This window comes from Ambystoma mexicanum, chromosome 14, assembly GCF_040938575.1.
Source record: "Ambystoma mexicanum isolate Mex_15411 chromosome 14, UKY_AmexF1_1, whole genome shotgun sequence".
NCBI classification, from domain to species: Eukaryota; Metazoa; Chordata; class Amphibia; order Caudata; family Ambystomatidae; genus Ambystoma; species Ambystoma mexicanum.
This window is the reverse complement of record NC_090940.1, coordinates 457,616,428-457,639,590: the sequence shown is the minus strand read 5'-3', so window position 1 is coordinate 457,639,590 and position 23,163 is coordinate 457,616,428. Positions and strand designations below refer to the sequence as shown.

Sequence of the window (23,163 nt, the reverse complement as noted above, 5' to 3'; positions counted from 1 at the left end):
CCAAATAGTCAGATAGAAGTTAGCATCCATTTATTCAGTTCGACCTAAACTTGCCCAAGCTGTGAAAAAAGCCTTGTTTATCCAATGGGAGGGTGCGACTCTTGACATTGTTGGTATGTTTTCACTGACTCGCATTACTTTGAATATTCCCTGTCGACAGGCTACTTATTCCAGGTACATACACAACAGTTTAAAATTCCATCTTAAAATACTATTACAAAAACCCATGCACAACATATGGTCCGTTTGATCACTAACCAGTGAGTGGGCAGGTCTCCAACTCTTTCTCCTCTGATACATCTTCCTGATGCTGAGTGCAAAGTGTACACAAATGCTTTTTATAACAAAGCAAGAGGGTAGAGTTAGTTTTCTTTTCACAAAAGTCACTGTCTGGAACAGGACTTATTAAAGCCCACCTTGGGTGCACAAGGTTACACCATTTAAGATCAAATTAACAAGGGGGGTCCTGGGAGTCCCTCTGCCAGACATTAGTCCTGGTTACGAGAGACTTACCCAGAGTCTTTAACTTAGAGAGGCACAGCTCCACCCTACTGATGAGGTTCAACCAGACCAAAACACATATCTGGGTTGCTGTTGGTACTCTTGTTCAGAGGAGAATTGCCTAGCATTTCAGTGCTGGACTTCCCCAGGGCAGGACAAAGACTGATATGTTTGGGATATTTCTTCTCTGTGAAAGATAGTGAGCTAAAGACTCTGGGTAAGTCTCTCCTAACCAGGACTAATGTCTGGCAGAGGGACACCCAGGACCCCCCTTGGTAATTTGCATATTTAAGTAACTTTGGGTCTCACCCTAAGTTACTGGGGGAATCCAGACGTGGACCCCTTGCTCACTATTCTTAGAGAGGCACAGCTCCACCCTACTGATGAGGTCAAACCAGACTGAAACACGTGTCTGGTGTTGCTGTTTGTACTTTTGTTCAGAGGAGAATTGCCTAGCATTTCAGTGATGGGCTGCAAAGACTGATATGTTTGGGATATTTCTTCTCTGTGAAAGATAGTGAGCTAAACACTCTGGGTAAATCTCTCGTAACCAGGACTAATGTCTGGCAGAGGGACTCCCAGGCCCTCCCCCCGCCTTGTTAATTTACCTTTTAGGATCAGCCTGAACTAACCAAAGGTATGGAACAAGTTACTTGCCTGTAACTGTTGTTCTCCAGCATGTGTCTGGCATGGATTCACATGCTCATGGATATTCCCCGTCGTCAGGCTGGGAATCCTCGGTAAAGAAAAATCAGTATCAGTTTCTTTTCTGATCTGTCTTTCGTAGTAGTAACCAATCACTGATCTCTGCGTCATACTGACCACAGCCAATGACTGCCCTCTCCCTAAGCCCCGCCTCTGGCAGCCATCTTCAGATTTGGTAGCACGTGAAGTGGCAGTATGACCAAGTGAAGAGCCGCAGAGGGGTAGGCGGGAGGGTTCGCATGTGAATCCATGCCAGACCCATGCTGGAGAACAACAGTTAAAGGTAAGTAACTTGTTCCTTCTCCAGCATGGGGTCTGGCATGGATTCACATGCTCATGAATATAAGAATACATAGCAGTACACACATGCACAACCACGGGAGGTGGCAAAAGGCTCAACATTAAGCAATACAAAAAACTCAACATTAAGCATCTCTTACCTCCTCACCAGTCTCACCTTAAGCGAACAGGTTGCGCAGCACTGCTTGGCCGACCCTGGACTCCTCCCTGGAATCCCGATCGACGCAGTAGAATCTCATGAAGGTGTGCGTCGACCTCCACGTAGCAACCCTGCAGATGTCCAGCAGGGGCACACCAGATGAGAACGCCGTAGTAGCAGCGATCGCTCTGGTCGAATGGGCTCTCGGACGGCCTGGCAGCGGTCGGTTAGCCAACCGGTGGCAGCGCATGATGCAGCCGGAGAGCCATCTGGAAATAGAAGACTTCGAGAGAGCCTTCCCTTGATTCACAGGTCCAAAGTTCACGAATAGCTGTGATGTCCTCCGAAAACTCTTTGTGCGGTCCACGTAGAACTTCAGTGCTCTAGCCACATCCAGCAAGTGCAAAGTCCTCTCGGCCGGCGACGAAGGAGACGGGAAGAAAACAGGTAACACCAGGGGCTCGTTAAGATGGAAGTCCGACGGCACCTTGGGCATAAAGGAGGGGTGCGTCCTAAGCACCACCCTCGAGGCATGGAGAGTCAAGTACGGTGCTTTGCAGGATAGGGCCTGGATCTCTCCGACTCGTCGTGCGGAGGTAATGGCCACCAGGAATGCAGTCTTCCACGACACAAACTTCATCGGTGCGGAGTGCATCGGCTCGAATGGGGGCCCCATGAGCCTGGTCAGCACCACGTTAAGTTCCCACGCCGGGGCCTTCACCGGCGGGAACGACCGGAACAGTCCTTTCATAAACTCTTTTACCAGTCGATGGGACCACAGGGACGTCCGTCCTGTGGTTCTGGTATATCTGGAGATCGCCGCCAGATGAATCTTAATGGAGGCATGGGCTAGCCCAGCCTTTGCCAGCGATAGCAGGTACGGCAGTACTTGAGGGGCTGTAATCCATAGGGGTTGATCTTCTGTGCTCGGCACCAGATAGAGAACCTCTTCCACTTATGACCGTAGCATTTCAGAGTCGAGGACGCCCTGGCCTTTGCAAGAACCTCTCTGCAATCGGCCGGTATATCGTAGCCTCCAAACTCTAGCGCTGCAGGAGCCAAGCCTGCAGGTTCAGCGATGCGTGGTCGTGGTGGAAGATGGCGCCTCCTTCTCTGGAGAGAAGGTCCGCGTCCGCCGACAGCTTGATGGGAGGGGACGTTGACAAGTCCAGAAGGTCCGGGAACCAGATCTGCCTCGGCCACACCGGTGCGACGAGGATCATCCTGCACCGGGACCTCTTGAGCTGGTTGATGAGTCGAAGCAGCAACGGCAACGGAGGGAACGCATACAGGTATAGGCCGTCCCAGGGGAACGAGAACGCATCGCCCATGCTTCTCGGCTGGGGAAACCTGCTGGTGAACCTCTTGCACTTCGAGTTCGTCGCTGTTGCGTACAGGTCGATTTGAGGTTTGCCCCATCGTCGGAAGAGTTGATCCACCTGATCCTGGTGCAGTTCCCACTCGTGACACGCGCGCAGCTCCCTGCTGAGCGAGTCGGCGATGGTGTTTCTTTCTCCTGCCAGGTGAAAGGGAACCAGGAACATCCCCTGGGCGACCGCCCAGTGCCACAGAGCCTGTGCCTCCTTGGATAGGGCTGGGGATCTGGTGCCTCCCTGCTTCCGTATGTAAAACATTGTCGTGGTGTTGTCCGTGAAGATCCGCACCACCTTGCCCTTGAGCGACGGGAGGAACGATTTGAGAGCCCAGAACACGGCTCGGAGTTCCAGGACGTTGATGTGCAGGAGCCTCTCCTCTGGGAGCCAGAGGCCTCTTGCGTGGAGATCTCCGGTGTGGGCGCCTTAGCCTTCCAGGGAGGCGTCCGTCGTCACCGTCTCCTGGTACGCTGGCGTCTGAAAGTCCTTGCCCGCCGTGAGGTGCGCTCGAACGCCCCACCACAGAATCGCCCGCCAGAACACCTCGTTGAGGGGGACCCTGTCTTCGAAGGTGCCCGTCGCCTGCATCCAACGGGCGTCGAGAAATTCTTGAAGAGGGCGCATCCGTAGTCTGCAGAGGCGCACCAGGTAGATGCAAGAGGACATCATCCCCAGGAGGGACTTTATGGACCTCACCCTGGCCACGTCCGTGGCTAGCAGATGCTGCACTTTGCCTAGAATGGTCTTCGTCCGTTCTTCCGACGGTGCCGCCATGCGCCTCACTGTATCGAGCTTCGCTCCCAGAAACAGGGCAACCTGCGACGGCACCAGGTGGGACTTTGGGTAATTTATGGCGAATCCCAGGTCTGTGAGTAGCTGGACGGTCCTCGCAGTGTGTTCGACGGCGAGTTCCCTCGTCCTTGAGCGGATGAGCCAGTCGTCCAGGTAGGGGTAGACGTGAATCCCCTGCAGGCGCAGCCGCGCCGCCACAGGTGCTAAGCACTTGGTAAAGACCCTGGGGGTCGACTTCAATCCGAACGGCAGTGCTCTGAATTGGTAGTGGCGCCCCTGGACGACGAACCTGAGGAACTTTCGGTGACTTTGGAGGATGGGAACGTGGAAGTAAGCATCCTCCAGGTCCAACGACGATAGAAAGTCGCCTTCCTCCAGCTGTCCCAGCACGTGCTGGAGGGTGACCATCCTGAACTTTTGTGACCTGATGTATTTGTTCAAACGACGAAGGTCCAGGATGGGGCGCCAGCCGCCCGTCTTCTTCCTGATGAGGAGGTAGCTTGAGTACACCCCGGAGCCCTGGAGCCTCTTCGGGACAAGCTCGATGGCGCCTTTCCTGAGCATCGCCCGTACTTCCAACAGCAGTTGCGGGACGTGATTTTCCTTCCTGGCCACAGGTGGAACGTGAGGGCACTTCTTCAGGAATTCGATAGAGTGTCCTCTTGCCAGGGTATCCAGCACCCAACGGTCGGTGGAGATGGACTTCCACACGCCGACGAACTTCGTCAGCCGGCCTCCCACCGGGGTGCTTCGGTGGGGGTCCGAGGCCACGGCCGGTTCAGTCCTGCTTGGAGGTGGTGGCCTTGCCGCCCTGGCCACATTGCCGACGGCGGCTAGGCGCTCCCTGCTTGCCGCGACCCCTGTAGGCCTCCTGAGACGAGGAGCGTGCCGCCTGGCGGTAGGACGACGAGCCACCGCTGGATCCCTTGGAGGCACCCTGTCTGCCTCTGGAGCTCCGAAAGGGCCGTCGTTGCTGAAGGGCTCCTAGGGCGCGGGCCGTCTCCGTGTCCGTCTTTATGGCTTGGAGGGATTCGTCCACCGCCTTCCCGAACAAGTTGCTGCCGTTGAACGGCATGTCCAACACCCTGGCCTGGACGTCCTGACGGAAGTCGGTCGCCCGGAGCCAACCCCGTCGTCGTAGGCAAACACCGTTGCCCAGCTGGCGGAACCTGGTATCGGCAATATCGGTTGCCACCGTTATGGCGTGGTCTGACGCCACCTCGCCTTCTTGAAGTATTTCCAGGGCCTCGGACCTCTTGTCGTCCGGTAGGGAGTCCAATATGGGGGCCAGCTTAAACCAGAGCTCCCTATCGTAACGGGCCATGATCGCCAGGGCGTTGGCCGCTTTGATCGTCGTCGCCGCCGACGAAATGACCCGCCGCCCCATGGCGTCCAACTTCTTTCCCTCGCCGTCCGGCGGGGAATTCGACGTCGAGGCTCCTGACCCCGCCGCTTTCTTCTTCGACGCCGCCGAGACGACCGAGTCTGGCGTTGGCTGGGCCCTGAGGCACAGGGGAGCGGTTTCGGGGACCCGGTACTTCTTCTCGTACCGGTCCCATTTGGCTGGTGCCGTGGAGGGGTTCTTGAGCGCCGACCGGCCCTCCTCCCAGATGTCATCGATTAGAGGCAGCGCAATGACAGTCTTCCTCTTGGCCTCCCGGCGCTGATAGAGGAAACCTTCCTTTTTCTGCTCCTCCGGGCAGAGCTGGAACAATTCGGACGCCCTAGCGATCATGTCGTGGAATGAGCCAATCTCGTCGGGCGGCGAGGCCCATGCGTCGGGAGACGGCAGAACCCGTCGTCGAGCCCATCGCACCGTCATCTCCCGACTCGTGGGAGGATGAAGAGGGAACTGTAGGCCTTACGGGGGCGAGTGGAGGAGAGGGTTGGGTCCTCCGTCGTTTGTTCTGAGGACTTCCCGACGGGCCAGGTTGCGGGTCCTCCGGCCTGGGCCGTGGTAATCTCGTCCTTATCTTAGAGCATAAGGACTGGATTGCAGACAAAATGGCCCCCGAGCTATCCTGAGGCCTAGGTTCCGGCTGCGCCGGAAGGGAAGGCTGCTCTTCCTCGCCATCGTCGTCTTCCTCGGTTATCTCCCGAGGATCTTCCTTACGGGATCGAAACTTCTCGAATTGGACTTCGAGATTCCTCACGGCCTCGGTCAGTCCCTCCTGCGAGGCTGACTCCGAGCTCGAGGAGGCTACCGTGCCCCCCCTCGCTTCTTCCATCATGGTGGCCATGACGATGGGCTGAAAAGAGGATTCCCTCCTTGGCGGCAGGGAAACTCTAGTCCCGGAGGCAGTCTCCGCTGGCGGGGTCTCTGCCGGCTTGGCAAGAGTCGCCGCGATTGCCTCGATAGAGGCCTTTGCCTGCTGGGTAGGGGCCTTCACCACCTTAGGTGCGTCCCGGGCCTTCTCCTTAGGAGGAGGGGCGACGCCTCAATCCCCCTCTTCCGAGATCGGACGGGGCTTCTCCCGAAGCCTACCCGGGGTCTCAGACTTCCTCTTCCCCGAACCGGAGCGCTGGCCCGTGGTTGACGGTGCCGGGGAAGGCGCGCCCTGCCTGGCGACCGAAGAGCCTAACCTTTCGGCGCTTCCGGAGCCAGCGGACTCACGGCGCTTGGCCTGGTGTTTGGCCCCCTCGGACCCTTTCTTCTTCTTCTCACCCGTTGAGCCCTTCTCCAACCAGCTGGCGAGACGGGATCGACGGTAGTGTTCTAATTGAGGCATCGCAAATGTTCGTCCTCCTCAAACACATTCTGCAGCCCGCATCCAGGGCAGCTGCGAAACAGCTTGGGTCCGGGTGACGAACTCGCGTCCTGGGCCATCTCGAAGTAGGCCGTGAATCTTCTGGAATCCTCCAAGAAGTTGATTCGATGAAATCTTCACCCTTGAGGGGCGTAGGAAAATCCTGCAATGGGTAGCCGTTAACGGGAGTAGAAACGGTGGAGCTTGAGGCTCGATTAACTGAAAAAAATGTGAAAATTCACCTGAAAAAGCGCGAAACACGCAGTAAAAACTCGAGAGCTAAGCACGAGGACTCCCAACACTTGAACGTGCGGTAAAAATCTGAAGATGGCTGCGAGAGGCGGGTCTTAGGAAGAGGGCAGTCATTGGCTGTGGTCAGTATGACGCAGAGATCAGTGATTGGTTACTACTACGAAAGACAGATCAGAAACAAAACTGATACTGATTTTTCTTTACCGAGGATTCCCAGCCTGACGACGGGGAATATTCATGAGCATGTGAATCCATGCCAGACCCTATGCTGGAGAAGTTTATTTTGTTTATGTTTATTGAATTTATATAGCGCTTTAAGCCAAAGCGCTTTACAGTATAACAACCGGTACAAAAGTGAGAGAAGCATATTTACAAACAAGAAACAAGTCATTAGAACAATATGTAGAACAATGTACAAGGAGGAGGGGGAGAGTGGGGGAAGGTGATGGGAGGGGGGTAGGTAAAGGAGGTTACAGTGTCAATTTTGAGGTCAGGGGAGAGGGAGGAAGGGGAGAGGGGGAGGAGAAGGGGGAGTGATCTGGTGTCCTCAATGCCCCAAGTGGTATCAGTGACCAATTTGAGGTCATTAGGGAAGGGGAAGGAGGGAGGGGAAGGAGGGTGGCAAGGGCTAGAAGGGGAGAGGGGTAGGGAAGGGGAATCAGGGGGGGAGTGAAGAAGGGCTTTCAGGGAGGAGTGGAAGGATGAGTAGGTAGGGGTGGAGAGGATGGAGAGCGGAAAGTTCCAGTGTAGGGGGGCCAAGAGTTGGAAGGAGCAGAAGCGTGAGGCGGCACATGGGATGGCGGTACAGTGAGGAGGTAGAGGTCTGCTGAGCGGAGAGAGTGGTGGGGGGGTCAAATTAGAGAAGGGAAGAAAGGTAGGGGGGCCAGGTCATGGAGAGATTTGTAGACAAGACAGAGGTATTGAAATTTCAGTTGTGAGAGGAAGGGAAGCCAGTCAAGTTGAGAGAGAGAGGAGGAAATAGAGTCTCGAGGGCCGAGGAGACAGAGTACGAATAGAGGAGTGGTAGATGGAATTTAGGGGAGCTAGGTGAGAGACAGGGAGTCCAAAGAGGAGAGAGGAGCAGTAGAAGAGGCGGGAGAAAATAAGGGATGAGATTAGGAGTTTGGAAGCATGGAATGTGAGAGAGGAGCGGATCTTGCGGATGTTCAAGAGGTGGTGACGACAGGCTTGAGAGATTATAGAGATGTGGTTGGAGAAGGAGAGAGAGGAGTCGAGATGGAGGCCGAGATTGCGGGCATGGGTAGATATGGGGAGGTTGGAAGGTGGGAAGTGGATGAAGGGAGGGGGGGAAGGAGAGAGAGTGTTAGAAGGGAAGAAAAGCACCTCAGTCTTGTCAGTATTGAGGGAAAGAAAGTGGGATGGCATCCAGTTTTTTATGGCCACGAGGCAAGAAGAGAGTGTGTGGTGGAGGTCAGATGTGAAGTAAGAGAAGGTAAGAAAGATTTGGGTGTCATCAGCGTAGAAGTGGTGGGAGACTGGAGGAGGTTCGGCCGCCCGGGGGGACAGTGAAGGATCGATTGGAGAGGTAAGAGGTGAGCCAGGAGAGAACAGAGCCTTTGAAGCCAAAGGAGTACAGGGTGCTAAGAAGTAAGGGGTGATCTACGGTATCAAAAGCTGCAGAAAGATCAAGGAGGGTGAGAATTGAAGATTGCTTAGCATAGCGAGCAGTGAAGAGAGAGTTCAGGACATAGGTGAGGGCAGTCTCAGTCGAGTGTTTAGGGCAGAAACCAGATTGAGAGGTGGGAACGAGGGAGTGGGATGAGACGAAAGCAGAAAGTTGAGAGTAGGCTAGGCGCTCGAGGAGCTTTGAGATAAAGGGGAGAAGGGAGATTGGTCTGAAGTTTGAGGCAAAAAGGGGGCTAGCAGAAGGTTTCTTCAGGATAGGGATTATGGTGTCGTGTTTGAAAGCTGAAGGAAAGGTGGCGGAGGAGAAGAAGGTGTTGAAGAAGGTGGTTAAGTAGGGAATAAGGAGAGGGTACATTTTGGGGATGAGGGAAGTGGCGATGGGAACAGAGGAGGCAGCAGTAGGGCATGGTAGAGTGGCGACCAGCCAGGCTTGGCATAAGGAGGGAGGAGGGCTATAGTTAGGTACAAATACCTCAGAGCATACCTCGGTTCAAGAAAACACAAACACTTAGGAGTTATATACAAAAAGAAATGTATTATAAACAGTAAGGTACACCGTTACAGTTCTAAGTTCAGTTAAGTACTATAAATCAAACATAGATACAGTACAAGATCACTTGAAATACCTGTTCAATGCCACAGATGCACTTAGGTAATAACTTTAGAGTAGCTTTTACAGTAAAACATCAGATAGTAATTGAACTGGAAAGATATATGCAAACTTTCCAAATGCTTAATAACTTTTTATAACTTCAACCCTATCCTGTCTAATAGTCCAACCCTACCTAGCGGGAATCTCTCAAATGTCAGAGGAGCCACCACCAGCGGCTGTGGGGGCTGGCAGGGAAAAGAGGGGAAGAAGCAAAACGCAGTGTTCAGAGTACTAGGGTCTAGGAGGGATTACCTAGAGTTGCAGGTAAGTAAATCCAGTGGTTACAAGTAGGCTCAGGGAGGTTAGGATGACCCCCTGAATGGATGCACAGGGACCAGTGTCCAGTGGAAGCCGGTGTTTACCTCTAAGAGTATAGAGTGTTGTCCCCCCATTTTTACTCTATGGGTACACCTGAGGAGTAGCAGCATACAATCTATTTGCAGTCGCCAGAGTCACATGATCACCCAAGCAGGCTCGGGTAGATTATACCATGAGTGTACAGTAACCTTTGAATGCAGAAGGAACAAGTTGCTTACCTGTAACTATTGTTCTCCAGCATGGGTCTGGCATGGATTCACATGCTCATGAATTTTCCCAGTCGGCAGGCCGGGAATCCTCGGTAAAAGAAAAAACAGTTTCACTTTCACTTACAAACTGTATTTCTCCTCTAAACCAATCACTGCACTCTGGGTCATACTGACCCCAGCAAATGACTTCCCTCTCCCTAAGCCCCTCCTCTGGCAGCCATATTCAGATTTAGTAGCACATAAAGTGGCAGTATAACCATGAAGAGCCGCAGAGGGGCAGGATGGAGGGTTGCCAGACCCGTGCTTGAGAACAATAGTTACAGGTAAGTAACTTATTCCTTCACCAGCATGGGGTCTGGCATGGATTCACATGCTCATAAATAAAGAATACATAGCAGTACAACATTTAACAACCACGGGAGGTGGCAAGGCTCAACAGAAGCAAATACTCTTACCTCCGGAACAGGCTCGCCTTCAAGCAAACAGGTTGCGTAGCACTGCTTGGCCGACCCTGGACTCCTCTCTGGAATCCCTGTCAACACAGTAGAATCTTATGAAGATATGCGTGGACCTCCACATAGCAGCCCTGCAGATGTCCAGCAGGGACACACCAGACAGGAACGCCGTTGTCGCAGCAATCGCTCTGGTGGAATGGGCTCTCGGACGGCCGGGCAGCGGTCGGTTTGCGAACCGATGACAGTGTCTGATGCAACCGAAGAGCCACCTGGAGATGGCAGCCCTGGACAAGGCTTCCCCAGGAATCACAGGACCAAAGTTCACGAACAGTTGAGATGTCTTCCGGAAACTCTGTGTGTGCCACATAGAACTTCAGCGCACAAGCCACATCCATAGAGTGCAAAGTCCTTTCAGCCGGCGACAAAGGTTTTGAAAAAAACACAGGCAACACCAAAGGCTCGCTTAGGTGGAATTCTGACGGAACCTTTGGCATGAAGGAGGGGTGCATCCACAGCACCACCCTTGTGTCGTGAAAAATCAGATAAGGCCGTTTGCAGGAAAGGGCCTGGATCTCACCTGCCCTCTTGGTAAAGGTGATGGCCACAAGAAAAGCTGTCTTCCACGAAAGGAACTTAAGAGGGGCCTGATGTATAGGCTCAAATGGAGCCCCCAAGAGCCTCGCCAGCACTACGTTGAGTTCCCACGCCAGGTCAGGGACTTTCACCGGCAGGAACGATCGAAACAGTCCTTTGAGGAACTCCTTGACTAGACGGTGGGACCAAAGAGAAGACCGTCCTGGAGACATGGTGTAGCAGGAGATAGCCGCCAGATGCACCTTGATAGAGGCGTATGCCAGCCCCGCCTTGGCCAAGGACAAGTGCAGAAGAATCTGTGGAGTCAAGACCCTCAGAGGGTTGATCTTCGACGTCTGGCACCACATCGCAAAACATTTCCACTTGTGTCCGTAGCACTGAAGTCGATGGCGCTCTGGCCCTGTCAAGGACCTCTCTGCAGTACGCCGGCAGCTCGTACCCCCTCCGAACTCTAGGGCTGCAGGAGCCAAGCCTTCAGGTTCAGCGATCCTGAGTCATGATGTAGGATTTTGCCTCCTTCTCTGGCAAGCAGATCTGCGACCACCGGCAGCTTGACCGGGGGAGACGCTGACATGCTGAGGAGATCCGGTCACCAAATCTGCCTCAGCCGCACCGGGGCGACGAGGAACATCCGCCATCGGCACTGTTTGAGTTGATTAATGACTCGCAGCAGGAGAGGCAACGGAGGGAACACGTACAGGAACAGGCATTCTCACGGGAAGCAAAACTTGCCCCCCCATGCTCCTCGGCTGGTGGAACCTGCTGGCGAATCTCTGGCTTTTGAAATTCATCACCATCGCAAACAGATCGATCTGTGGTCTGCCCCATTTGAGGAAGAGGATTTCCACTTGATACTGTCGAAGTTCCCAGTCGTGGCAAGAGCGCAGCTCCATGCTGAGGCAGTCGGTGATGGTGTTCTTGACTCCCAGCAGGTGAAAAGGAATAAGGAACATCTCTTGGGTGACTGCCCAGTTCCAAAAATCCTGCGCCTCTCTGGAGAGCGACAGGGATCTGGTACCCCTTTGTTTCCTGATGTAGAACATTGTGGTGGTATTGTCCGTGAACACCCTCACTGCCTTGACCTTGAGGGACGGAAGGAACGACTTGAGGGCCCAGAACACTACTCACAGCTCCAGGAAATTGATGTGGAGATCCCTCTCCTCAAGTAGCCACAGGCCTCTGGCGTGGAGATGTCCCGTGTGGGCTCCCAAGCCCTCCAGGGAATCACCCGTGGTGATCATCTCCTGGTATGGGGGGGCTCTGGAAATCCATGCCCACAGCGATGTTGGAGCGCATGCCCCACCACCTTATCGCTCGACGGAACTCCTCATGGAGAATAATCTAGTCTGCCAAGCTTCCGGACACCTGGATGCACCGAGCATCCAGGAAATCCCTAAGAGGTCGCATCCGCAAACTCGGATCAGGTAGATGACATCATGAAGGGCAGCGACTTGATAGTCTGCACCGTGGCAGTGTTCAGTGCCAACAGCCGTTGCACCTTGCCAGCATGGCCACTATCCTCTTTTCCAAGGGGGCAGCCAGGCAGGAGACCGTGTTGAGCTTGGCCCCCCGGAATACCACGTTCTGGGATGGTATCAAGCAGGATTTTGGATAGTTGACAGAGAACCCCAGATCTGTCTGCAGCCGGACGGTCCTCTCTGTGTGTTTGGCGGCTAGTTCCCTGGACTTGGCACAGATGAGCCAGATGTCGAGGTATGGGTACACATGTACCCCTTGAAGATGCAGATGGGCCGCCACTGGCGCCAGACACTTCGTGAACACCCTGGGCACCAACTTCAGCCCGAAGTGAAGGGCCTTGAACTGGTAGTGCCTTCCCTGCACCACAAAACGTAGGAACTTCCGATGCTTCTCTCGTGAACGGGGACGTGTAAGTATGTGTCCTCCAGATCCAGCGACGACAAGAAGTCTCCTTCCTCCAGTTAACCGAATACGTGCTGCAACATCACCATCCTGAATTTTTGGGACTTGAGGTATTTGGTGAGGCGCCACAGGTCTAGAATGGGCCTCGAGCCCCCGGTCTTCTTTATCAAGATGTATCTGGCGTAGACTGCGTAGCCCCGGAGTCGCTTTGGAACCAGGAACCAGCTCTATCAGCCCCTTTTTTAGCATGGCCCGTACTTCGTGCAGGAGCTGAGGGATGTGCTGCTCCTGCCGAGCCACCGGTGGTATCCACTGACACTTCTGCTGGAACTCTAGGGTGTGTCTGTGGGCGAGAGTACTCATCGGCCAGTGGAGATCTTTTCCCACTCACTGACGAAGCCCGCCAGCCCGCCTCCCTTACGGTGTATGGCTGGGGGCTAGACGTCCCGTCGGTTCAATCTTGGTTCGGAGCTGCCATGCCGCCTTGGGAGCGACAACGACGGCCACTTCTGAAAGCCTTGGAACAGCCCCTGGAGGCCTCATGGGTCGTGGAACGGGTGGGCTGGCGGTAGAAAGATGATCCCTGCCGAAACCCTTCGACGACGTTTCGGATTTCCCGCCTGAGGCATGAAAAGAAGGACAATGTTGCTGCAGCGTGCCAAGGGCACGGCCGTCTCTGTGTCGGTCTTAATGGCTTGCAATGATTTGTTGACGGCCTTCCCAAAGAGGTTGTCCACATTGAAGGGCATATCCAGAACCCTTGTCTGGACTTCCTGCTGAAATTTGGTGGTTTTCAACCAGCCACGACGACTAGGCAGACACTGTTACCCAGCAGCAGGGCCATCTTATAGTACAGCTCCCTGTCTTATCTGGCCAGGATTGTAAGCGCATTCGCTGCCTTGACTGTCGTCGCCGCCGAGTATATCACCTTCCTACCCACGGCGTCCAACTTCTTCCCCTCGCTGTCTGGGTGAACGAAGGCTGAAGATGGGGGATTGGAAGACTTCTTCCTCACAGCCTCCGAGAACACAGAGTCAGGGGAGGGCTGCGACTGCAGGCACTTGGGTGCGGACTCCAGCACTTATTTTCCAGCCTGTCCCTCTTCGCCCAGGATGAGGCCGGGTTTTTCATCGTGGGCAGGTCCTCATCCCACACGTCGTCCAGGAGAGGCACCACCAGAATGCTCTTCCTCTTGGCCTCACAAAGCTGGCATAGGATACCTTCCTTCTTGGCGACCATGGCTTGGAACAACCCCACTTCGTCGGAGGCGGAGAAACTCTGCTGTCGTCATCCGTGTGTCATGGCCATAACCCCTGGCCCTGGTACTCAGGGCCTCTGGGCCGCATCACAGTGTCCCTGCATGGCCCCAAGGGCCCAACCATGCACCCAAGACTCTCCTGGAGTCAGTCCTGGTGCTGGAGCTCTCAATGGAAATGGGACAACATGGCTGCCCCCACATGGTTCAGTTCCAGAACTGAACCATGTGGTCTAGCATCAATGGTGTGGTCAGCCCTGAAGGTACCTGGGATACCTGCAGACTATTTAAGCCACGCCCGGGCTGCAGCACACGCTTCGCGTTGCTCTGCACTCGCAGCATGGCGTTCACAGTGATCTGTCCTCAGCATTCCAGGCCTGCACCTGCAAAAGATGAAGAGAAGAAGAACACCATTAGCCATCCTTACCTGCTAGTTAATCCAGCTCCTGTCGATCGCTTCAGTGTCACCTCGGAAGCTCATCCTCTCTTGAAAGGCGCAACCTGGAGGAGGAAAAAGAAAGACAACATTAGTAAGCGTTTGCATCCCTCATTCAAGCATCATTTGGAAGCACGCTTACCTGAGCGGAACTCGCAATTGGTTTATTCGTGTGTCGGCCTCCATCAACCTGCAAGAGAAAGGCAAGGCGGGTTAGCTCTCATACTTACTCGACGGCGGCCCGGACAACATCTACTCATCGCTCCACATCCGCCCGGCCGCTCACCATCCAGAACATCACGGCAGCCTGCAAGAGAAGAACACAGGTTAGCAAACAGCAAAAGCGCACATAAAACCGTGCTCCGCGCATTCACTTACCATCTCGAGCACAGCCCCATCAACCGGCTCGATGTCTTTATCATCCCTTCTGCACCTAAGAGAGAAAGAGGACATTAACAGGGGCAAACACAATTACGGACAAATTATCAAGAACAATAGACTTACCTGAAGAACTGAGTCGCAGAAGGTCTGAACTCTCGGGCCCGCGCCAGTGAAGCAACTTGGCAGAAAAGCGCCCCATCCATGACGCACCCCTGCACAGAACTGCCGGACGGAGAGCGCATCTTTTCGAAATCCAAGGTGAGGAAAGCTCCAAGAGGGTCATTGGGTTTGCAAGGGAGGTGGGCCCAGAGAGGAAGAGATTGTGGTCTAAACCAGAACTCCTGTATTCCAGACTAGACCCTCAGCAGAACGAGAACCCAGGGGAGGCGGATCCAGGTTGGGAGCAGTCCAACCAGATCGGGTGGCGTCCCTGTGGATACCAGGTGAGCGTTACACCTTGTCCAACGTCACTGTGTCAGTCCCCGTACCCCTAGGGGGGCAGGGCATGTGCAGCGGTTCATGAGGTGGCGTAGGGTGCCATTTTCTCTTCGCCAGCGGCCGCCCCGGTTCCACCGGGGCCAAAGCCAGGGTTGCCGTTGGCATCCTCTTCTGGATCTCCGATACCAGTGTTTGGAGAGTTGAAAGAATGTCCAGCCATACCTCACTGGGAGGTGTCGAGGGGGGTAGGCTTGCTGGGCCCAGCACCCACATCGTCGGCAGCATTCCCACCGTCATTGTTGTCATCGCCCTCAGCATTTTCACCATCATCGTTCCCCACGTCCTCCGGGACTGTGTGAACGGACACCAGGTCCTCCTCGTCCGAGGAGGAAATATCCATGCGCCCCGGAGCACGTTTTAGGCCTCCACTCACCCTGCCCTTTTTTGCATCCTTAGGGGTCGGTCTCGGGCTTAGGGATGGCATGCTATTCTTCAGCGTTTTCTCCACCGGCTTGGCCAAGGCCTCCCACCTTGGGGTTAGGGCCACTCTTGGCGCCGCCGGGGTCCCCTCGACAGGGTCAGCCCCTTTTCGCCTTCGAGAGGGCGGCCGCCACCAGCTCAATCGTCGAGGATGACTTTGCCTGGACCACCGGGGCCTTCAGGGGCAGGTCAAACACCTTTCCCTACACCTTGGTCTTCTCCTGCAGCTTCCCTAGGTTAGCCAGATTCCTCTTGGGAGTAGGAACTGGAGCAATGACTGGCGATGGAGGCAGACAGTGAAGATGAGCGTGCCCTGCTCGTCGGGGGACCCGCTTGCACGTGGCTCCGATGGTAACAGACTTGCAGTGCTTGGCCTTTTCTTGGGCCCCCATGGATGGAGTACCCTCAAAGGACTTAGAAGTCCGCTCTTCGGACCGGGTGGTACTGGGTCAGGGATGCCCCTGCTTGCCGCATGGGGTAGAGGCCTTGGCGTTGAGCTATGCCGCCAACCTACTGTGACAATCCTTGGTGGTGTGCTTGGAGAATCCAAGGCAGATTTCACAATCTGTTTCCATGTGGTCTGGTTGGAGACAGAAGAGGCACTGGGAGTGTTTGTCCTCCACAAATACGTTTCTCAATCCATAGCTGGAGCAGAGCTTGAAATAGGAGCCTCCCTCCTTCTCTTCCGACATGGTCTGGGGTGCAGTGTAGGCCTGATGGCTTTCTGGAATATCTTCGATGAAACTCTCGACAATTCTTGCCCTTGAAGGGTGTTGAAAGACACCTACAAACAGATCCCCACTTGCTGGTCAAAGAACGAAAGAGCACACACGCTCTATTTGACGAAAATAGGCACTTTTTTATCGAAAAAAGAATGAAAACGTAGAAAAGCTCATGGAGCAAAACACAAGGACTCCCAACACTTGAACGTGCAGTAAAAATCCGAAGATGGCTGCCAGAGGAGGGCTTAGGGAGAGGGCAGTCATTGGCTGGGGGCAGTATGACCCAGAGCTCAGTGATTGGTTTATAGGAGAATGACAGTTTGTAAGCGAAAGTGAAACAGTTTTTTCTTTTACCGACGATTCCCGGTCTGACGACAGGGAATATTCATGAGCATGTGAATCCATGCCAGGCCCTATGCTGGAGAAGGTGTTGCTCCAGGACGGTTCCAGCGGTGATGTGACAGCAGACCCTGTCTCCTGTTCTTCAGGCCTGGTGATGTGGAGAAGGTGACTTTGGTGGATCTTGTGACAGCACTCGTACAGAGGGAGGCCCAGCAATGGATCTTCAGGGTGATGGTGGCGGTCAATTGTATTCCGTTTCTCAGTCCTTGCCTCTGGTGAGGGGACCCTATGGAGCCAATCAGATTTGTTGCAGACTTGGAAGGTTGCCCTCATAGTTGCAGGACGAAACCGCGCTTCAGGAGATGTTGTATAGAGATGTAGCACAGGACCCTAGGAATTGGAGGTTTGCAGGTCTGGAGGTCAGAGTTCTTCTGGGGATCGCGCGAATTGCAGCTTGTCTCAAGCGTGATTAGGACAACCAGTCTATGGGAGGAGGTCATCTTCTTCAGATCTTCCCTATCGATTGGAGTGACGAGATTCGGACAGCAACTGGAACTCAACAGGCTCTGGCAGTCATTGGAAGTGCTGGCAACGTCCTGCTTTGTCCACCTCTACGGAGTCTTCTTGTTCCACTTGTCGACTCTGGGTTTCTGCTACAGGACCTTCGAATTTAATCAGGTGAGAGTCCATCAATAATGTCCCATGCACTATTCAAACTTCGGGGGTGGCTATCCAATGAGGAGTTTGGTTGACCTCGCCCACTTCCTGTCCTGCCTGGCACTCAGGGAACCTTTGTGGGATTTCTATAAGAAGCCCGGCAAAGACAACGCAACAAAGGAACCTTCCCCACCCAGAATGGTAGAAAAAGGGATCAGAATTCGTACGAATATCGACTCTCAGTCACCACATAGTCAGGAAAAGATTAGTAATGTGGAAACTAAATTGGATGCAAAACCCTCATCTGCCACATTCTCTTACAAACCTTATTTACAATCCCATTCCGGCATATCTGGCTAAATGGCACATACCAGCCTTAAGTGAGATTGTCCACTCTCTAGTCAACACCTCATGGACTCAAGGAAGTGTCCCATCTGAGCTAAAGAAACTTGTACATTACCCCACTCAAAAAACCCATCTTTGGACCACAAAATCCTATCCAATTATCGTCCAATTGCTGGTCTGCAGTAATTCTGGAGAAGATAATGACAACACAGCGCCAGAGCTTTGTGGAAGAGCATGCCATTCTGGATACATACCAGTCAGGGTTCAGACCCGGCCATGTGGCAGAATCAGCTCTGGTCACAGTGTGGGACGATATCTTGAGGGCTGCCGACGAGGGTGACATTAGCATGCTTGTTAAATTGGACCTGTCGGCAGCCTTTGACACGGACAATTTTAAAGACCCTCCTTTTCCAGACTCTCCACAGTTGCTCATCTATCTGAGGGTGCTCTGGGATGGTTTTCATCTTTTCTAACGGACCGAAAACAACAGGTGAAATTGGACCAATTTCTTTCTGACCTTCTGCCAGTGGTGTGTGGAGTGCCTCAAGGGTCCTCCTTGTCGTCTTGCTTTTTAATGTGTAGATCCGCCCGCTTTTGAAACTCTTTTCAAAATGTAATCTACAATATCATTCATATGCAGAACATACACAAATCTATGTGCAGTTAATTAGTAAGGCGGATGCAACTAAAACCTGCATGCTGGAGAATAAGCTGCAGTTAAATCCGTCTAAAACAGAGATTATCGTATTTGGTCCAAAAAACAAATTAGCCAATCGTATGCCAATCCAGTGTCCTGCCCTTTTTAATGTCCAGACAGACTATTGGCAAAAAGTCAAGAATCTTGGCTGTATCTGGCAAGCTAACACAAATGGCATTGGCCAGATTAATCCGTTTATTAAAACAGTTTACTATCAACTCAAACTGTTGAAACCTCTCATGTCTGTTATTCTGGACAAAGATCGGTGCTCAGTGATCAGTGCCCTTGTTAATTCCAGGCTCGACTACTATAACTCCCTTCTCCTGGGTATTCCCAAATACCAGGTTCAGCGAGTTCAGGTTGCCCAAAACTCCACAGTGAGACTTATCTTCTCACTTCCAAGGAGGTCATCCATTTGACACGTTCAAAGGAATATTCATTGGCTCCCTATACAGCAGCGTATTTTGTTTAAAACCCTGTGTCTTATTTTTAAATGCATTAATGGTTTGGTGCAGCTTACCTTACAGCTAAAATTGTTCCTATTAAACAGGTCGACCGCTGAGGTCCTCAAAGGGGTGCCTAACCGTGGTTCCATCCTTTCAATCAGTTCGCTTTGGGAACAGATGTTTCTCATGCAAGGCCCTGAGGCATTGGAACAACCTTCCATTTGAATTAAGGAGAGTGGAATCACTGAAGGTGTTTAGGAAGAAGCTTAAAACCCACCTTTTTCAGTAATCTTGTTCACTACTGCTGACTGTACATCATTAAAAACCAATTTCGCCCAGGTGCATCTTTTTGCTTGGAACTTCGGATATGCGCTCTATAAAGGCTTTTTCCATTCCATTGCATTTCTAGAAAGGACAAGCCATCTTGTTTAGGGCTTAAAAAACAAGGACCCCATTTTTTAGGTATGGGGTGCTTTACGTACCTTGATCGCAGCTGCTAAGAAAGCCTGTGATAAAATTACAGAACCAGTTGTGTAAAAGCTACACTGCCACCAGCCTGAAGGGATGGGCCTTCAGGCTGCCTCTCCAGTAACACAAAATGTTACTGGAGAGGCAAGCAAAGGGACACACTGTATCGCCTCCGCACTCCACATAAGGTGGCGCAGGCTGATCTTGCAAAATAAAACGCAGCTAGGATAAAAAAGTATCCCTCTACTCTGGCAACTGCAGGAGTTAGTCAAGGAAAGAAAAGAAACAACAAAGGAAAAGCTTTAGGAGCTTCTGACAATACTGCAGAGGGTGAAAGCATAATTCTGAAAAGAAATTCCAAAAAGGTTCCCTACATCAGAGTAAAATAAGGAGCAAGTGTCGAAAAAGGTTCCCACTCACTCAGAACTAGTCAAATGTATTTATTTATTGGTCATTTGTTAGGCACTTATACAATCAGCAAAAACTGCTTCAAAGTGCCACAGGGCTATAGGGTGGGGACAGGGGAAGGTAGACAATGAATTACAACAAAGATAAATAATTAAATTAATAGTACAAACAAATGAGAATAACAGGGAGAGGAGACAAACCTACTATGCCTTATGAGTGTTCATCACATGCAAGTGTAGAGGGGTGGGGATGGTAAGGGATAGGTGCTGTGGTGCTCATGGAGAAGTGCTTAAGAAGTGAGGAACGTAAGTGCAACCTCTGTGGGATGGCAGTAAAGTAGACAGCGGCTGGGATGAGAGATGTGGAGGGTCAGGGCCACGAGGACACATAAGGGCCCTGCACATCAGTCACGCTACTGTATGATTAGCAGGGAAGAGAGGAGGAGGAGAAGAATGAGGTAAAGAGAAAGGTCTTGAGGCTTTATCGGAACTTAAGGAGGTCCTGCTCAAGTTGGAGAGGGAGGCTATTCCAGAGAAAGGAGCCCACGGAGAGTGATCACCCACCAGCTTGCTGTTTAGCAAACCACTTCACACGCAGGGAGTTGGTGCTAGAGGGACGCAGAGGTCTTGAAGGGGAGTAATTGCTCAGGAAGCATTAAAGACAGAGTGGTCCCCGGCACCAGATAGCCTTGTGGATGACACAGAGGGATTTGAATTTAATCCGTGCTGAGACCAGGAGCCAGTGAAGGCTTTGTAGGGCAGGAGGCCAAGGATTAGTCTTGCTGCCCTATTCTGGGTTAGCTGGAGGGGTCGCAGAGTGGACGAAGGAAGATTAAGGAAGAGGATATTGCAATAGTTTAGCTTGGAGAGGACCAGAACACGGGTAACATTGAGTCGCTGGGGGAAGGTGAAGAAGGGTAGAGTTCCTTTGAGAATGAAGAGCTGAAAGTGGGACTTCTTGACGATGTCTTGAATATGAGGGACGAAGAAAAGGGAGGAGTCAAAGATGACTCAGAGATTCCTGGCTTCAGTGAAGGGGGCAGAGGGGGAGCCCATGGAGGAAAGCCAGAGTGAAGGGAAGAAGTAGGGTGCAGGGAACCCAATAGGGAGAATATCTCTTTTGTTGACATTGAGGCAGAGGTCATGAGCAGTACACCAGGCCTGGATGGCAGAGAGGCAGTCAGGGACGAAGGAAGGTGCAAGGGCGTCAGTAGGAAGTTTGAAGAAGAGTTGTGCGTATTCAGCATAGCACTGGAAGTTGGTGTGCCAGCAAAGAAAGGTATATGTTAAAAAGCCAGAATGGAGCCCTGGGGAACGCCACAGGTGGAGGAGGAAGTAGGGGAGGATAAAGAGCCCAGAATAAATTTGGAGGAACGGCCAGTTAGGAAGGAGGTAAGTCAGTCCAGTGCCCGCTCGAGATTAGCAAGGGTATCATGGAGCCTTTTTATGAGGATGGAATGGTTCACTGTGTCAAATGCAGAAGAGAGATCAATGAGGATGAGGACAGCAGGGGAGTTGGAATCCAGGGATGCAAGCAGTTCTTCACTGAGGTTCAGAAGAGCGGTTTCCGTGCCTCTGGATGCTCGGAATCCAGACTGGTGATCGTGTAGACCTCCAACAAGTTGGGTATGAGAGTTGACTTGGGGGAGGGCCAATGTCTCAAGCTCTTTCCCCAGGAAAAGGGTGATGGAAATGGGGCGGTAGTTGGCTGGGCGGAAGGGGCCTGTAGAGGGTTTTTAAGGAGGGGGTGCACAAGGGAGTGCTTAAGGGGGGGTAGAAAAGAACCAGTAGCAAAGGAGGGGTTGCAGAGATCAGCAAGAGCAAGGGTGAGAGAGGTTCTGGAAGAACATGGGGTGACCTGTTGGAAGAGACCTTCATGGAGTTGACAACTCTGGTGACTTCTTTGGGGGAGACAGGAGCAAAGGAGGAGAATGAGGAACGAGAGTGGTAGGCGAGAGTGGTAGGAGGGGGAAGAGGGGGGAAGGTTGAGTTGGAAGTTGGAAGAGTACATGACAAGGCTGTTCAATATGTCTGGGGCTTTTTAATGAATTGAGAGGAGAGTGCATTGCAAAGTTCGTGGGAAGGAGTAGGGTCAGAATATACTGCGGATGAGTTGGCAAGTCCCTGCAGATTTTGAAGAGTTCAGCCATGCTGTTAGATGCATTGGACACTTGTGCCTGAACGTGGGCTTTGTTTTTGGCATGGATGGAGAGTCTGTAGTGTCTCTGGATCAGGCGGCAGGTCAGTTTGTCAGAGGGGGAGCCTGAAGTGGGCCACTTCCGTTCAACAGCCCTGCACTTACGTGTTGGTCTGCAAGTTCGGAGTCGTACCAGGTGTTACGCTTGAAGGCAGGTTTCAGGTGGATCCTCATGACTTGGGCAAGGATGTGAAGGGTGTTGGTAATGGACAGATAAAGGTTGCTGAGGGCAGAATCAGGGGTAGAGTCATGGTTGGGTGGACAAGTGCGAATGACGGCGAAAGAGAAGGCAGCAGCCGACACTCGTTTCATCGGACGGATGTTCGTGAACAAGGTTGGCAGAGTTTTATGAGGAGTTGTCACAGGGACATAGGGATCCAGATGAAAGGTGAGGAGAGAGTGGTTAGACCAGGAGAGGGGGGCGACCAGGGGAGAAGAGAGAGTGAAGTTGAAGTGTATGATGTCGTCTAGTGTGTGCCCAGCAGAATGGGTAGGGCCAGAGGGAAGAACGGAGAGGGATAGGGAGGAGCAGAGGTCAGTGAAGAGGGTAGTTGCTGTGCAAGGAGAGTCTAGGTGGAACTTGAAGTCACCTAGTAGTAGCAGGTTGGAGGTGGTGGAGAGTAGGGAGGAACTGAAGTCTGCCCAATCAGAGAGAACAGAGAAAAAGTTCCTGGGGGCCAGTACATGGTAGCAATGGCCAAGGTGGTGGAAGGAGAGATGACTAATTTGCATACTGGGCTCTCAAAGGAAAAATAGGGCTGAGTGGGTAGGATGGATGAAGGAATCCACTCTGGGAATATTAAATCAACCCCTCCTATGCCAGCATGGTGGGGTCAAGGCTTTGAGGTGATCTTAAAAGCAGTCTGGATAGGAGTGAGTCAAAGGAAGTAAGTGAGCTGGCATTGAATTAAGTTTCAGTGAGTGAGAGTATGTCCAGGTCAGTGTCTTCAAGAAGCAGGCAGACGTCATCAGAGTGTTTGATGACTGAGCGTGCGTTGAGGCTTGCCAGGTGGAGACTATTGTTGCCTTTTAAGGTTTTTCGAGGTAGAGTGTCAGGGCGTGGAGCTTCCACCAGAAAAGGTGGATCAGAAGTGGTGAGGGCGGGGAAGGAAGGAAATTGATGAGCGATCGCAGGATTCGGTCAATAAGAAGGAGGTTGGCCTGAGGGCCTTGAACCAGCACTGTACCCGTGAGATAGACATTGATGCAGCAGCGAAATGACAAGAAACCTGTAAGGAGGTCTTCCCACTTGGTGCCACCATTAATGGATGTGGAAGAGTAAGGTGGAAGGGTGGCAGTGAGGCAAGAGGTCCATAGGTCAGGAGAT

The 23,163-nt window shown here is 52.6% G+C and overlaps 1 protein-coding gene across 1 annotated transcript in view; it reads right to left on the bottom strand.

The window, feature by feature from the left end:
* Positions 1–23,163, bottom strand: part of DICER1 (dicer 1, ribonuclease III) — a 2,611,056-nt gene that overhangs the window by 950,212 nt on the left and 1,637,681 nt on the right. The gene's annotated exons all lie outside the window — the stretch shown is intronic.